Source organism: Echiichthys vipera (assembly GCF_963691815.1).
Source record: "Echiichthys vipera genome assembly, chromosome: 12".
Taxonomy (NCBI): domain Eukaryota; kingdom Metazoa; phylum Chordata; class Actinopteri; order Perciformes; family Trachinidae; genus Echiichthys; species Echiichthys vipera.
In genome coordinates this window covers 23702345-23718306 of record NC_139837.1, presented here as the reverse complement: position 1 = coordinate 23718306, position 15962 = coordinate 23702345, and positions in this window count along the sequence as shown.

Genomic DNA, 15962 nt, shown 5'->3' with positions numbered 1-15962 from the left:
CGTCTCTTTCTGCAGTACAGTATCTAACACAGAAAAGACTCAGATGACCTTTGACCTCTCCCAGGCTGTGACAGGGTGATTCGACGAGGAGGTGTTGGTAGAGTGACGGCTCTTATCAAGTCTGACGACTTGTCTCCCCGCAGCAAGACTGCAGAGGTGGCGGATGTATTTAAGACGATCACACAGGAAGAAAAAGAAAAAAGCTCATTTAGCCGTTTGCAGCTACGCAAAGCCTGTCGTCTCCTCGCCTGCCCTCCTGGTGAAACATGAAATATTCATCTCATGCATATTTGGAAGGGAAAGCTTTGAAAGGCTCTGTAGTAGATCCTCCTTCATTACAGCCGGAAAACAAAGCTCATTCGACCCCCTCCAGTCACACATAAACCCCAGACTTTATTCAGCGTTTGTCTCCCGCTGATTTGTCGCCAAACACGACGTTAGAGGTTCAGGTTATATCTCCTTAAACCCTGACTCTCTCTCCTGTGGGTAGTCTCCATGAATACCTCAATAGACTTGGGCTCTGCTGCCTTTTCTGCTACAGGTGACAAGAAACTAATCTTTTGGGATTTTTGTTCCTCTGCATTGCCACAGTCAGCAGTCTGCAGCAGACAGCACTTCAGGGCGACGTCTCTGACATATCCATTTGTCACCAGGCCTGCTGGCTCACACGCCTCAGAGGAAGACTTTTCACTCAGTCAGTCTGTCCTGTTGAATTAGTGGCGTGTGAGCGCGTGTACTGCAAAAAATGACATCCTTAAAACAACAGATTTTACTTCTTTTGTAGATTTATAAAGCTTATTTCTGGGAATATTTAGTCAAATTATCAAGGATTTCATGGAAATGAAGTTTAAGGTTACATACAGAGAAATGTTTCTTATGTTTGTATTATTCCTGCACTTTGATATAAGTCTACTAACGGCAGAACTGCATCCAGAACGGCATTCTTTCAAGCTTATCAATTCCTTTTATCAGTGCTGGTTTTTCTGACAGTTCATTGCAAAAACAATGATGTACATCTGCTGGAAACTTGCAACAAGGAAGAGTCATTATGTAGAGGAACAATCAGTCCAAAGGGCGCTGCTTTAATTACATTTAATTATATTAGTACCATGCAGGCAGGCTGAGCAGATTTGTTTTCATTTGAAAAAGCCTAAATTTAAAAAGAAATGAAAGCTGTACAAATATTCTCTCATTTCATCCACACTGTGTTCTTGGATCCAGAACTGTTTGATGCTGAAAAGCTGCATAAGACAACTTTTTTCCACACAGAGAGCTTTGTTTACTTTTTGCACTACCGCTTTCGTCGGGTCAGGTAATATGACAATATATAATATGATAATGTACAAATTTGTCAAGAAGCAAGTCAATTTTATTTACATTTCAAATTTCCCCTCGAGAGGCTTAAGAGAATGTGCAACAGTGTTTACACTGTGGCAGCTGTGCCTTTATTATCTCTGATTGTATTAGGCCTGAGAGCTTTATTGGATTGTACATATTCATTTATCAGTGTCATAAAATAAAGTATTTCATTGACTGGATTACACAAAAATGAACATTCCCATCTGGTTAATACCTCGGCCAAGGAGGTTATGTTTTTCAGTACGGTCTGTTTGCTCATCAGCAGGTTTATGGAACAACTACTGACTCTAATTTCATGAAACTTGGTGAGGGTGAAGCAAGAGCCAAGGAAGATTACGTGTACGTGTACGTACCCATCACGTGTTAGATCAGATCTTAATCACAAGGCACAAATTATTTTTTTAAATGAATAAATCATGACTTCTTTCATACCACTTACCCATACTCTTTAGTTTGTTTCTTGAGCTGCTGTAACACATTAATAAAGTGATAACTGGGAAATAGTCTGTGTCACTGTCAACCATGTCTGCACATGCAAGCGTGTGCTGTGTCTTGTGTGGAGAAGCCCTGGGGTGATTTTCTCTGCTGATTCCTGAACAACGACCTGTGAAGTTCACACATAGAACATGTGAACAATTAAGAGGCGAAACATTCACTTCCTTTCTTTTTTTAAAGACTTTACTACCTATTTTCTTCTCCTCATTTAATTGTTCCCCTCTCCCTCTTGTACAGTGCTGCTGACGGGAAGCCAAGGGCCGAGCGCTTCTCAAGACTTCCTGAGGATGTCACGATTCCTGCGAACATCAGCAGTCGGCCCAAAAATGACACATTGACCGAGTCTGATGGGAGAGTTTCCTGAGGATGGGAATGACTTCCTGTCAGCAGGGGAAGTGATGAATATCTGCACCCTGTCAGGCTCTCAGTACACCACACCTGGTAAAGCTACTTCCCAAATCCCTGTCATTGTCTCAAAGTTCCAGGGGAGGACAGGGATTAGGAGAAGCCCTGACTGAGTCTGGGATAATCTCTGGATGTTTTAACACCTTTCCCTATCTAACATCCTCATCCTCGCTCTGCTTCTTCGCTCCGGCTGTGATGCAGCAAACAGAGCTGTTATTTTTCCTGATGATGACATGATGGGAAACATCAAATTCCTGCGGGGTTCCCTCTCATTGTTTGGACAATAACAAGATAAGATATCTGTGAAGACTAGACTCGCCATCCCATGGTGCACAAGTAATCTTACTTCAATGTTTTCTTAACAGAGAGAAACTTAAATCCATACTCACTTTCTCATACTGCTCCTTTATCCTAACTGAATTGGATTCTTTTCCAGCTGAAGCAGATTTACACCTCATTGCAGGTGACGTTTTGTTTCTCTTTTATTGACTTTTTCTGTACGATAAAGCCACATGTGGGAGGAATAAACAGCATTTAACTGCACTGACACTTTAACCAAGCTGACTGTGGAAATCTTCCAGCAGTGATGCAAAGTAGATCGTGATAAAAAGGTTTTGACAGCAGCTGCTCATAAACAGACAAGTAAATGACAGCGCCATGAACTCAGATTTACACTTGAGCTCGACTGCGTCCAGCAGGGAGTAAACTTCATACATACAACAGATACATATCACAGTGTGGCAAACCTCTTACATTCCCTCAGAATGGCAAATAATAGGAGAATCGATTACTCACACCCATCCCTCATTGCTAGGGCAACTAACTACAGCTTACCTGTGTACGAAGCACTCAGTTATTCTAACTCTGGTTTTTTTAGGGTCTCATTCTCAAGCGAAACCTGGTCAAGACAACAGCAATACCACACCAAGTTACACACAAATGGGGCATTCATGCAAAGACAAAATAGGACACAAGTCACAAAGTTGATGAGTGCAAAAGTGATAGTTTAAAACTATCAATAACAAGAGCAGCCCCGCAACAGACGCTCTCTTCAGATTTCTTAAAGCAGTATAAAATCCCAGAACAACATGCTGGACATGTTACATTCTTGCTGTAGTTTGGTCCAGGTTGAGCAGGCAGAGTAGGAGTTTTTTACCAAATTCTGTCCAGACTGAGGGGATGAAGAGAGTAATGACAGCACTGTATATGTGACATGCAAGTGGATAAATAACTGGGCAGCAGACAAAGGAGGGATTTGTAAATGAGGGTATATCTGTGCAGAGTTAACTAACTTGCTATTCTTTCACAATGTATGACCTTCAAGTGTGTACACCATTTAAGAGAAGTCTGGTACCGTGGTGGAACAAGTATTCAGATGTTTTTCTTAAGTAAAAGTAGCGAAACTATAGAAAACTCCTCTTATAAGTAAACGTCCCGCATCACAGTTAACTTTATATGAGTAAAAAAATGTAGTACTAGCATGGAAATATACTAAAAGTACCAAAAGCGTTCGTTTCCATATTTTAAAACTTTTTAGATTTATCTGTTTTGTGTATAAACGTCTCCATGGTCTTTCTCCACCACCGCTGAATGAGTTCATAAAGAAAGGGCTTGTGATAGAGGAGACTGTGAGATCCCCCACAGGTGCACCACTTATGAGGAACATGTTGTCTGTTGTGGGGCAGGGGGACATTTGGAATAGTCTTCCCTTCACAATAAGGGAACGCCCAACATATTCTTCTCTTAAAGGACAACTCAAACAATGGCTCAAATTAAACCAAAAATTCAACCACTAACTGGACTAATTGAACATTACTGTTTATTGCATTGTTATATCCTGTCTGGGTCTGGTGTCCTTCTGACTATGTAATGTATTGTGATGTGTCTGTTGTCTTTTCTATTTATAATTTATCTATTTATTTGTTTATTTATTCATGACTACAGATGCAAATAATCCGTCAAGTTTACAGAGATGTTTAAAAAGCGATGTTCATTAACTTGCACTGTCCCTTTCTAAAAATAAAGCATTTATCCATCACCTTCAACAGCTTGTCCCTATCAGGGTTGAGGGGGGCTGGAGCCCATCACAGCTGACATCGGGCGTGAGGCGGGGTCCTCCCTGGACAGGACGCCAAGCTATCACAGGGCACATAGAGACAAACAGAGACAGACAACCCTTCACACTCACATTCACACCTACTGGCAATTTAGAGTCATCAATGAACCTAACACATGCATGTCTTTGGACTGTGGGAGGAAGCTGGGGAACCTGGAGAGAACCCATGCAGACACGGGGAGAACATGCAAACCACACAGAAGGGCCCAAGCCGGGATTCGAACCAGGAACCCTCTTGCTGTGAGGCGACAGCACTAACAACCACACCAGCTAAAGCAATTTTATTATCATTATTATTATTATAATTATTATTATAAAAGTACTAAATATGTCATTACTTTAGTGTTGCAGATGGTAAAGGTGGGGATTCCTTTTTATCCTTTATCCGTAACATCATGCTTTATTTTGATTTTGTATTATTAATCTGGATTTGCAAAGTAAAGTAGGAAATAAACGTTAGTGGAGTAAAAAGTACTAACTTTGGTGGAGTAGAGAAGTATTATGTAGCAGAAAATGGAAATGCTCTCCAGTAATGAACAAGTATCACAAAAGCTGCACTTTATCCCCAAATAAGACAGCCATATGAATCACCATAGCAACCAATTTATGTAAATGGAAAGACCCAAGTCTACCACCAGGACACTGGATCAGCTAAAAGTGGCTTTTATGTAGCCATGTCTGGATTAAAACCTCCACAAACTATATATATATATATATATATATATATATATATATATATATATATATATATATATATATATATATATATATATATATATATATATATATATATATATATATATATATATAAATGTATGTGGACAATCACACCACAGCAGAGCAGACTGTATGAATATTGCTCATGTTACAGTACACCTGAATCACACACACCTGGCATTAATGAGCTACATTAAAAATCAACAGGAAACCATTTGTTACACCAGTTAAATGTTAATTCTGACCTTTTAAAAGTCGTTTCGTCTCGTTTTTAGGGCAAACTCTAAATCCAGCTGCTGTTGCTATCTTCTTCTAACGCTAAATTAACGGTAGCTGTTAATTCACTGCTTTCACTCGTTGTAACATCAGTTACTTGGTCCATGTCTTCACCACATTTCATAAAAAATATTCTCGTATCATTCTAGTTTCCATGCCCAGTAGCATCATTTGTTGCTAACGTTAGCTAGCGAAAGAAAACACTGCTTTGGATCTGTCTGGAAAAAAAAGAGGCCAATTAGACACCTGATTTTGGTTTAAGCCCCGCCCTCATATCGATCCATAAACCAATCAGGGCTCTTACTTTCCCTATCAATGAAATATGAGTGATTAGGGCATACAGTAGGCTTAATGATCCTAAAGTACAGAGGTAAGTGATGGAATGTAGTAATTTAGATCACATTTACTCAAGTACTTTTACTTTGCCAGTACTTGTTACTTCTACTCTACTACATTTCAAAAGCTAATATTGTACTTTTTAATGCACAAGAATTTGCTGATGGTTATGAGTTCATAGCTAGAACAAAACCTCAAGTGCTGTAAGCCTACTTCACCACAATGTTAAGGTAAGAGTAAGGTAACTTTACAAAAGTACATACATTTACTGATATTTTATACATTTACTCTACTGCATTTATTTTAGAGTTACTGGTTAGTTTGCAAGGGAGTTAATTCATAAGCTGTATCCCGTATAAAGTCATTTCAATTAGCTCCACCAGCCGCATCACTAGAGTTGGTCCTAATGTCCAAATAAATGCATCAAAAAGTATCATTCAATAATAAAACCGCTTATGTATGAGTCCGAAATGGGCTATTCTGATTAATGAGTACTTTTGGTTATTCAAGCATATTTTGATGCTAATTCTTTTTACTTTTATCTTTCATCATTGAATGCAGGACGGTGTATTTCTACACTACTTTAACTTAAATAAAAGAGTACTTCTTCCACCATGGATTCAGGCTAACATTTTACATTCAAAACCTTTGATCTGCTTATAATGAATGTTATGACTTAAACTCCCTAACAGTAGGCTATGTAAGTAATAATAATCTGTACTTTTTAAAACTTTAATGCCGAATCTTTACTTGTAACGGAACATTTTTGCATTATGCTACTTATTGTTATTTTTACTAGGAAAGGATCGGAATGAGTCTTCCACCGCTGACACAAAGCATTGATTTTGCATTGGTGGCTTCTCATTTTCTACCAGTCAATCCCAGTGAATTTTAAGATTAGCCCCTGGCTGAGCACCTTTGTCCTCTAAAAAATGACACGTGCATATAACGCTTAAATAACTGATCACTCTTGTTTGAGTTGCTTACTGTTTTCTCCTTAATGTGTGTGTGACCTGTTGGTTAATAGTGAAGAAGACATGAGCAGAGTGAAGACTGAAGAAAACGTCCTGCAGTAGAAACGAGGTATAAGCAGAAATATAAGCCACTCAGTAAGAGTTCACTGGCATTTAGGGTTTATGCTTCATAACATTAACTGCCCAACCTTCTTTGCTGAGCCTCAGAGTACCTACAGAGTATCTACACATATTTTGGCAGACGCTTTCGCTGCATTTTGGGGCCATCAACAAGCAAAGTTCCATAATAAAAGCTTCAACAAGAAAAATAGAGAGTGGTTAATTGCCTGCTGCAGTCACTGAGTGAATTTAACAGCATGTGGCTCGTGGCTGAAAGTCATTTTCTCCTCTTGGATTTATATCGAGACTAAATCTAGATGCGTCTTATGTCAGTGTAAATCTGGCCATGCAGATAAAACTGAAAAAAAAAAGCAAAGAAGCTAGACCTGAGTCTGTCTCAGAGCAACAGTCCAGCTTATGCTTTCCAGTGTAAATACCACATGCACAAATACACACAGAAAGTAACCAGGAGGACGTGTGGAAGAGCTGCGGGGTCACCAGAGGTCACTGCCACCTGGGAGGCAGCTTTTGTATATGACTGATGTTTCCCTGCAAACAGAAGCCGTTCACGTGCCCATGGCTGTCATCTCAACTCTTATCATGGAAATGTGCACTGAACCTGCTGGAACTCCCCCAGGGGAGAGTGTGAGAGAGTGTGTGTGTGTGTGTGTGTGTGTGTGTGTGTGTGTGTGTGTGTGTGTGTGTGTGTGTGTGTGTGTGTGTGTGTGTGTGTGTGTGTGTGTGTGTGTGTGTGTGTGTGTGTGTGTGTGTGTGTGTGTGTGTGTGTGTGTGTGTGTGTGTGTGTGTAGAGGAGGGAAAGAGCAGCGGGGGATTTGATTGTAGCTGCAGAGAAACATCTCCCTGCTGGCAAATAAGCAACAACACACAACTTTTGTCTTCTTCTCTTTTTCTTACCTGAACTGAAAGTTTACACAGACATTTATATCCTGACTGTTTCATTGCTCCTGGGTACTTATGACCTGTTAAAACCCCACTGTTTAATTTTAACCACATAAGCTGTTATGATGGAAAAACTTGTTTTCCCTTATTTACAAATAAACGTTTGACTGAAATGTGTGTTTTTTATGACAATATGCAACAACAAAAAAAGTCAGAGAAAAGTACAAATGCTTCATCTGGTTGAAATAGGAAAAACACAACAACAGAATGCTGAGATACCTTGTGATTTATATTAACTTAGCAGTACAGTCAATGCATTTATTTCTTTGCTTTAATCCCTAAAATACTATTAATTAAGCTATAAAATATTTGCATAGATAGAAGATCTAAGTGGTGAATTATATCAAATCTAGAAAAAAAACACTGGTATTATATGAATCTCAATGTTTCACTATTTGACGCTTCACAGACACAGTTTTAACGCTGTGAATTCAAACAAAAGCTATTAACATGACTTAGGTTCAGGCAAACTAGTTGATTATGTTCAGGAAAAGAAATGTTTGAGTTCAAATAATCTTTTATGTAAATAAGTTTCACTTACACACGGGACGGGACATGAACAGGACACGTGCCGCGGTCTCCCGGATTTAAGTCTGGCCAGGCTCATTGTCATTGAGGACCAAATGTGAGCCACCTCTGGCCAATATATTGCTTCTAGATTTGATTACGTCTTGGGGTCTTGGACTTGGGTTGATGCAGGCAGAGAACCGGCTCCATGTACAGGAGCATCACTTGGGTCATCTTCAGGCCAGTGTTGGGTCGTATGTAGCATCCGGCTAAATATAACTGCACTGATTACATCACATCCAGGAACCAGGCTGTTTTTGGAGCACAATATTTTGAGTTTCATGATAAAATCAACTCCTGGATAGATTAGGTTTATTCAATCACTACTTCCAACATCTTAAAATGATCAATGATCAGCAGTGGAAGAAGTACTGATGCTACCTAGACCTGTCTCGGCTCACTACAGACTTAGACTTGTACAAAAGACGTAAAATCCTGTATGTACACTGAGACTGAAAGTTCAGTCTCAACCTTGGAAACAGTTGCTGAAAAAAAAACATGTCCAAAGCCTCAATTTGTTCGCCTACATGGAGAGTCCTTACAGTACTACATGACAACTGAGCAGCTCCATCTGCTGAGGAAGATCCCGTGAGGCATGTTGTAATGTTTTTCTTAAGGAGGATTTTTTTTTTTTTAAGCATTGGACAGTTGAGTGTGTGTGTTTCTTTGCATAGCAGCATACAGTCGGCATTAACGGTTCACCTGAGCAGTAAAGCTTACTGGCTTTATTGTGCAGAGTTGTGAGCAGGTTTGTGGGACAGCGCTCAGTCTTTGTTAGTCTCTGATCCCTGTTGGTGTCGTTACAGGATAGAAATGTGAGACTGAAGCCTGCTGTCATCTATCGGGCCGAGCAGCTTGGGATAACACATTAGAAAAAATTCTAGCATCGTGGATTTTACTGTTGTGATAATTGTTTATGGGGCTGTTTCTTGCTGCATGTGGTCACAACTTCAGTGGCTGTACTTTTGTTTTGTCAGCTTTTAGCTTGTTCTGAGTTTTGCACGTCCCATGTGAACCATCGTGGAACAACTGGATCCTCCACAGCTCTCTTAAGGGTCAAAGCTGTACATCACCAACCGAGGAGAGGCAGGGACCCATAACTCACCCCTCCCTCAACTCCCAACCTCCCACTTCTGTCATCACACATAACCAATAGATACTCAGCTCAGACGGTGTAGCACTGTTTTATCTTCATTATGTCTGTCTGCGTGTCCGTCCATCTGCAATCAAAGTATAAGGGAAACCTTTCACTTTTTATTTCAAAGTCTTTACCTCTGTGGAAGGGGAACAGTGTAGAAGAAACAGCCTTTTCTATACACAGTATCTCCACATTTAAGGTCTGTGGAGCAGGACCTGAGCACACAGAGAAGATGACCGACCAGTTTAAATATTTAAACAGGAACGTTCTTAACTGAAGACAAAAAGCTACAAAAATCAAGCAGGTGGTAAAGATGGCTGCAGTCAATGCTGCAAAGGAATTGACATACAATATTAGACAATGATACTTGATAATCCTAATAATACATACTGTACAGTTTATTCTTGACCTTGGATACAGCAGATGTGAAAACAGTGACTTACAACTTTTCATTATTCTGAGCACTTAAACATCTTCTTGTCCCAGTTGGCTTCAAAGATGAACAGCCCAGACCACACTGAGGTGACAAAATGACACCTGACGCCGTCTGATGATGAAGGCCACAAGAAGTAAAAAATGCTTTGAAAACATTTCGTTTTAGTTTGAAAACTTTGGGATTTTGTCTAAATCTGGATGGACAGAAACGGAGACCTGTGGAAACAATCCGCCTTGACAACCAGTGGTAACTTTAACATCGATAGTGATTTACCGTCGTTTCTGACCTTGTTATCGATGCTAGTAGTGGCTGCAGGTAAATCATGTATTTTATAACACTACTACTAGAGGCAAACAAGTGATTTGCAAATTCCTGTGTCCTGCGAATGGCCTGTGATATGCTCAGTATGGCCTGAGATTATTTCTGAAACGCTGTTGAAAAGCATGTGTGTGGATGTAGATGTAAATCAACTCTTCCTCCTCTCACATGAGGGGGTTGAAGGCGTTGTGGCATCAGAGGACCGAGCGTCTGCTGAACCATGCTGGGTGGCAGCATAATAAACCCTCATTCCTGCAGCAAACTGCACAAACACAATAACCCCAACACGCCTCGTGAGCTCCATGAATCAGTTCACACTGAGGGAGGGAAATAAACAACCAAATTTTAAAGGTGGGGGGTAAGATGAGGAAGGGTTAGGGGAAACATGTGACTCCCCACAGTGCAGCCTGCTGAATACCTCAGGGGTTTATCTCATCTTGTGCTGATATTCTGGTTCAGACTACATTTTGAGAAGCTCTCCTGTCAAAAGATGATTTTTTTTCATATCAGTGGTCTTTGTTTTTTTCCGCACATGTATGGTGTACAGTCAAATCACGGCCAAAGTCGTCCGGCTTTCTACTTATGAGGACGTTGATGCTGCAGAAATGTTTTATCTTTTGATATTATTGTACTGAATCCCAACCACAGAGCGACTTTATCATTTCATTTGTGCCCACCTGATGAATGTAAATCCAGTAATCTCTCTCTTTTAGCTCTGTATTTGGTCCAACTCCTGAGGGAAATATCCGTCTCTTTAGCTGCAAAATGCTCATCGTTGTTCACCAGCTAGTCTCCAACTGTCCATGTGCTGTTTGACACCAATCTTTCTCTGGCTCCGGCCTCTCCAATGTGACGGTTTGATACTTATATCTGTTGTATTGTGAATATTTTTGCGGTTTTGGACTGTTAAACAAGACGTCACCTAGGGATGGAGTGGACATAGACCAACAATTGATGGACCGATTTAGAAAATAACTGTCAGATAAGAAAATCTAAATAATTGTTAGTCCTGTCCTAGGATCTAAAAGAGGTTAAAAAAGCTGTGTATAGCTGTAGAGGTGGAAATAATTCTCTCTGATTTTGGCAGTAGTAATACTTTGCATTACACCCTGACACATAACTTAATGTCAGTTTATAAAATACTGATGAATGCAGGTTTTAACTCACATTAATATCACTGTTGGTGAGTGGCATTGGATCCAATGGACCCGTCACAACTGCCAAGCAGACAAGATTCAACCCTCAGGCTTTATGGGTCTTACGTGTGAGGGGTCATCTCTACCTTTGAGCCCCCTCCCGCTCCGTGGTGGATGTCCCCCCAGGATCAACAGGATCAAGCAGCTTCAGACTCAGAGCATCAGTGCTGAGCAAGGATCCTGACTTTATCCCAGACGTGTATGAATAATCAATAATAAATAATGATTTTAAGATGGGAGTAAATGTGAGGGATGAGGGCACTTTTATAGAAATGACTGCACTACTGAGTGTACTACTCTAAAAAAGCGAGAAGTGAAGACGGCTGCAGTCACTGCTGCAAATGAACTGACATAAAATATTACATATGTGAGTTTGAATCTTTCATACTGTACTGTGCTTACTGCTCTATTCATACTACTTTAAGGAATGGGGTATAAAATCAGAAAATCTAAGAATGCAACTGCATTTATATTTTGTAAAAATACTTTCTTATTATATGTGGCTGTGACATCACAACCATACAGGTACGTCTCCTTTAAAGGCACAGTTTCCAAGCCCCTGTGTATTTCTGTGTGGATTGAGCCTGACAGACCCCCCCCCCACACACACACACACACACACACACCACCACCACCATTTTTTCTTCTTTTTCTTTTAAGGTTTTTATATTATTTTTATACTATTATTATGAATATTATTATCTTTTTCTTGAATATTTATTATCACTCTATTTGGTTTCATTTTACCGTTCTGTGACCACATCTGACATGGGTTGTTGGGAGGGATAGTGGGATTTATGTTGGGGTTTTTTGTTCCTGTTTCTTTACTTTAAGGCAGATGTATCGACGCACTGTACAACTATGGCACTTTCTTTTCTTTGATCTGCAAACTCAATAAAAAAAGGGGAAAAAAAAGGAAACATTCACTTCTCTACTTCCAGTCCATCCCCTATATGTTACCCTCTCAAATCCATACACACACACTCACATGTTCCTGTTACACTTCTGACCTTACTACAGGACTGACTCAGAAGTTGGAAAATCAAATTTCCGAATACAAATGAACGAGGCATAACCGTTGGTGACGATCTGGGCCGACAGACAAACCACTGTCAGCAGCGTCACTAACATGGCTGCATATTTACATCCACAGACACAGATATTGTAAATCCATCCATCCATCATCAACCGCTTGTCACTATCGGGGTCGCGGGGGGGCTGGAGCCGATCCCAGCTGACATCGGGCGTGATGGGCCACCCTATCACAGGGCACATAGAGACAAACAAAAACAGACAACCATTCACACTCACATTAACACCTAAGGGCAATTTAGAGTCATCAATTAACCAAACACGTGCATGTCTTTGGACTGTGGGAGGAAGCTGGAGAACCCGGAGAAAACCCAAGCAGACACAGGGAGAACATGTAAACCTCGAACCCTCTTGCTGTGAGGTGACAGTGCTATCCACCACACCACTGTGCCGCCCATATATTGGAATACTCAGCAAAAAAGGCAACAAGTTCTTTCATTAGTGGGTCATATGATCAATCACCATCGATTTAACTCACTATTTGATGGATAGGAAGTTAAAAGGCAATAAAATAGATGAAAATCTTAGGGAGTACAACTTTAACAGTAAACATGCTCTAAAAAGTAACGAAAAGACAGCATGCAATCTTCTCTGGCTAAATGTTAAACACATATCTGTGTCCCTTTTGAGATGAATTATGGCCTTGACTCTCCAATAAAAAGCTGACACTTTGGCTGTCGTACACAATTTGATTTGCCCGCCCCCTCCTCCTGAACACAATGTCCGTGACAACAGCTCACTCCAGACGCTCAGGTAGGAGAGCTGTGATTATAAATTGATGACACAGAGCAGAGCCCAGCATCCTGTTTGTTGACGTGCATGAGCCTCTGTTGTCATTGTCTGGAAAACAATTTGTGCAAAAAGAGTGGAAGGTGGTGTGATGAGGCTCACCGCAGAGTCAAAACAACCAGCCATTCACTGCAGTGTCACAACAAGGTCATGTGGATGTTGCTCATAATGCAGCGTTCCCACGCAAACAGGAGATTCGGCAGAAGGCAGCGTGCGGTGCTGCAGAGCGCCCGGCCGCCCGGGGATGAATGATTTATCTGCTGAGAGGGAGGCATACAGGCAGCTAATGGAGCTGGATGTACAGCTGCAGAGGATGGAGGGAGGAGGGGAGTACAGACAGACAGAGACAGGAAGCTGAGACAGAAGGAGACTCTCACTTCTCCTTCTTTTGTTTTGTGTTTTTGTGTGGCTAACAAACCAGACAGCTGACATGTATGTTTTTGTCTGTGAGTGTGTGTGAGGGGGGGGGGGGGGGTATTAGGACAGCCGGCAGAATTGATTAATCCACATTTGTGCTGTGTGTTTGTATGTTTATTTGGTGTTAATTCACTACCAGACCACCCAAAACTACAGACAACAGTTTATGTTCGTATTAAAGTAAGTGCTGAAGGACGGAGAGCGAGCTGTACCCAGCATTCCATTCTGCGCTGTAACACTGAACTTCCATTGGTCCTCTGCAATTTGTTGGCAAGCGTGGAGTTGATCGGATGAACGGTTATTGAAAAAATCTTAGGACAGACAGACAGAGACTCCTTTCATTTTATCTAGATAATCCGTCCCAGCTGGCAACCAACGCTGTTAAATGTTTATACCTGGTTAAATGTATGTTGTGATGTTGGGTGACAATGTCTAATGTCATCATCAATTTGATGTAGAATACTGACCATGGACACTGATCCAACGCCTTCCAAACGCCTCTTGCTAATGCCGTTTTGACAAGGACTAACAACATCGGTTGACCAAAAAACGACACATAAACATTGTTGGCATACCAACATCGGATTTTACGTTAACGAGATTTTCATTTCCAACCATATATAAAAGTGCTTGTCCAATTTCCAATGTCCTCCTAGTGTTAAACGGAAGTCCGGTGCTGGTTTAGTTCAAAAACAAAACAAACAAAACAAATAGTCAACTACAGAAAAAATATTCAACTATATTGTTATCATTCATTATTTTTTCAAAAAACAAAAGCATCAATCGGTACCTGGTTTCAGCTTCAATGAGGTCTGTTTTTGTCTGTTTTATATTATTGCTAACTGAATATTTTTTGGTTTGGGAATGCTTTCTAGACAAAACGACATTGGGGAGAAAATTAACTGCACCTTAATCTATAAAGAAAATAATCATTAGTTGCATATAGTGATAGCACTAGTGATCAAAACTTTCATCCTCTTAAGCAGATGCTCACTTCCTAACAGGAAGTGAGGTGTTATATTTAGCATGTTCTTAGGAGCTAGAATGTAAAAAAAAAAAAAAAAAAAAAAACAGATTGACTGGAACAGACCACCTCTGAGTGGGAGTTGTGTTATGTGTAACTTTTAGCCGATCTCGTGGTTTGGTGCCTCTAAAAATACTGATGCTTCTCATACAGTTGGTCGGTGGATCCCACACTTTGCTAAAAAATAATGTAAAATATTGTGACAACTATTGAATGGACTGCCATGAAATTTAGTGCTGATAATTATGGGGGAGGAAACCTTGACAACTGTTAGCATTAGCATGTTTTTGTGCTTGTTAGATGGTTGACCTGCTTAGGAAACCCCATCCACAGTTTGGATCATGATCCTAACCAAGTCATTTTGATGCCTTACCCTGACCGTAACCTTTTAAGGGCTAAAACCGTTCATGTAATGGCGGTTTTGATGTCTATACCTAAATGACACCAAGTCCACCAGCCATCGGCTTTGTAAGATGTGCAAAACTTTTTATACAATATCCTACGAACTATTTCATAACAATATGTTGCTCCACAGCACTGCAGTATGGTCTGGGTACACCATCTTATTATTTTGGGGATAGGGGAAAAACGCTCTTGATTGTTTTTATTTCTTTAAACCAATCACAAACGTCTTGGGCAGTGCTTAGCCACAGATGCAGCGATTGCGCCGTTGTTAATATAGCTAGCTGAGTGTGACAAGTTTTATCCCGGCACCAGACTATAGACAAATGTGGCGAAGTACCGGAATTGAACAAGCCGCCAGTGCTGCGGTGGGAGCTGTCATTATATGTGTACTTTTTCTACAACCCTCACAAACCTTTACCTCATCAAGAGTGCTTGTGATTATTTACATCCATCACTGATGAACTCAGCTACTTGACATTAACATTGTGGTCATTAGGTTGCTCTACTTTGAGCAACTTACATTATATTTCACAATAACACCACATTACCACATTGAGGTAATTTACTCTGTGACCACGGCAGCCTTGATAGAGGCGTCTAACGTGAGCTAGCCAAGCAGTGTTAGCTTAACTGACATTACTCTTTCACTGATTTAAACTAGGCAGCCGCATGCTGTTCACTGTGAGAAGTGTTAATCAAAACTGTGTTAATCAAAACTTCTTGATCCACTTCTGGAAAACATCTGCACGCCCAGGGAATCCATATAGACCGTACAGGCTCAGACAGGGGTGCTCTTCATGAGGTAAAGGTTTGAATCCATCCGTACGGCCTCAGACAGGGACG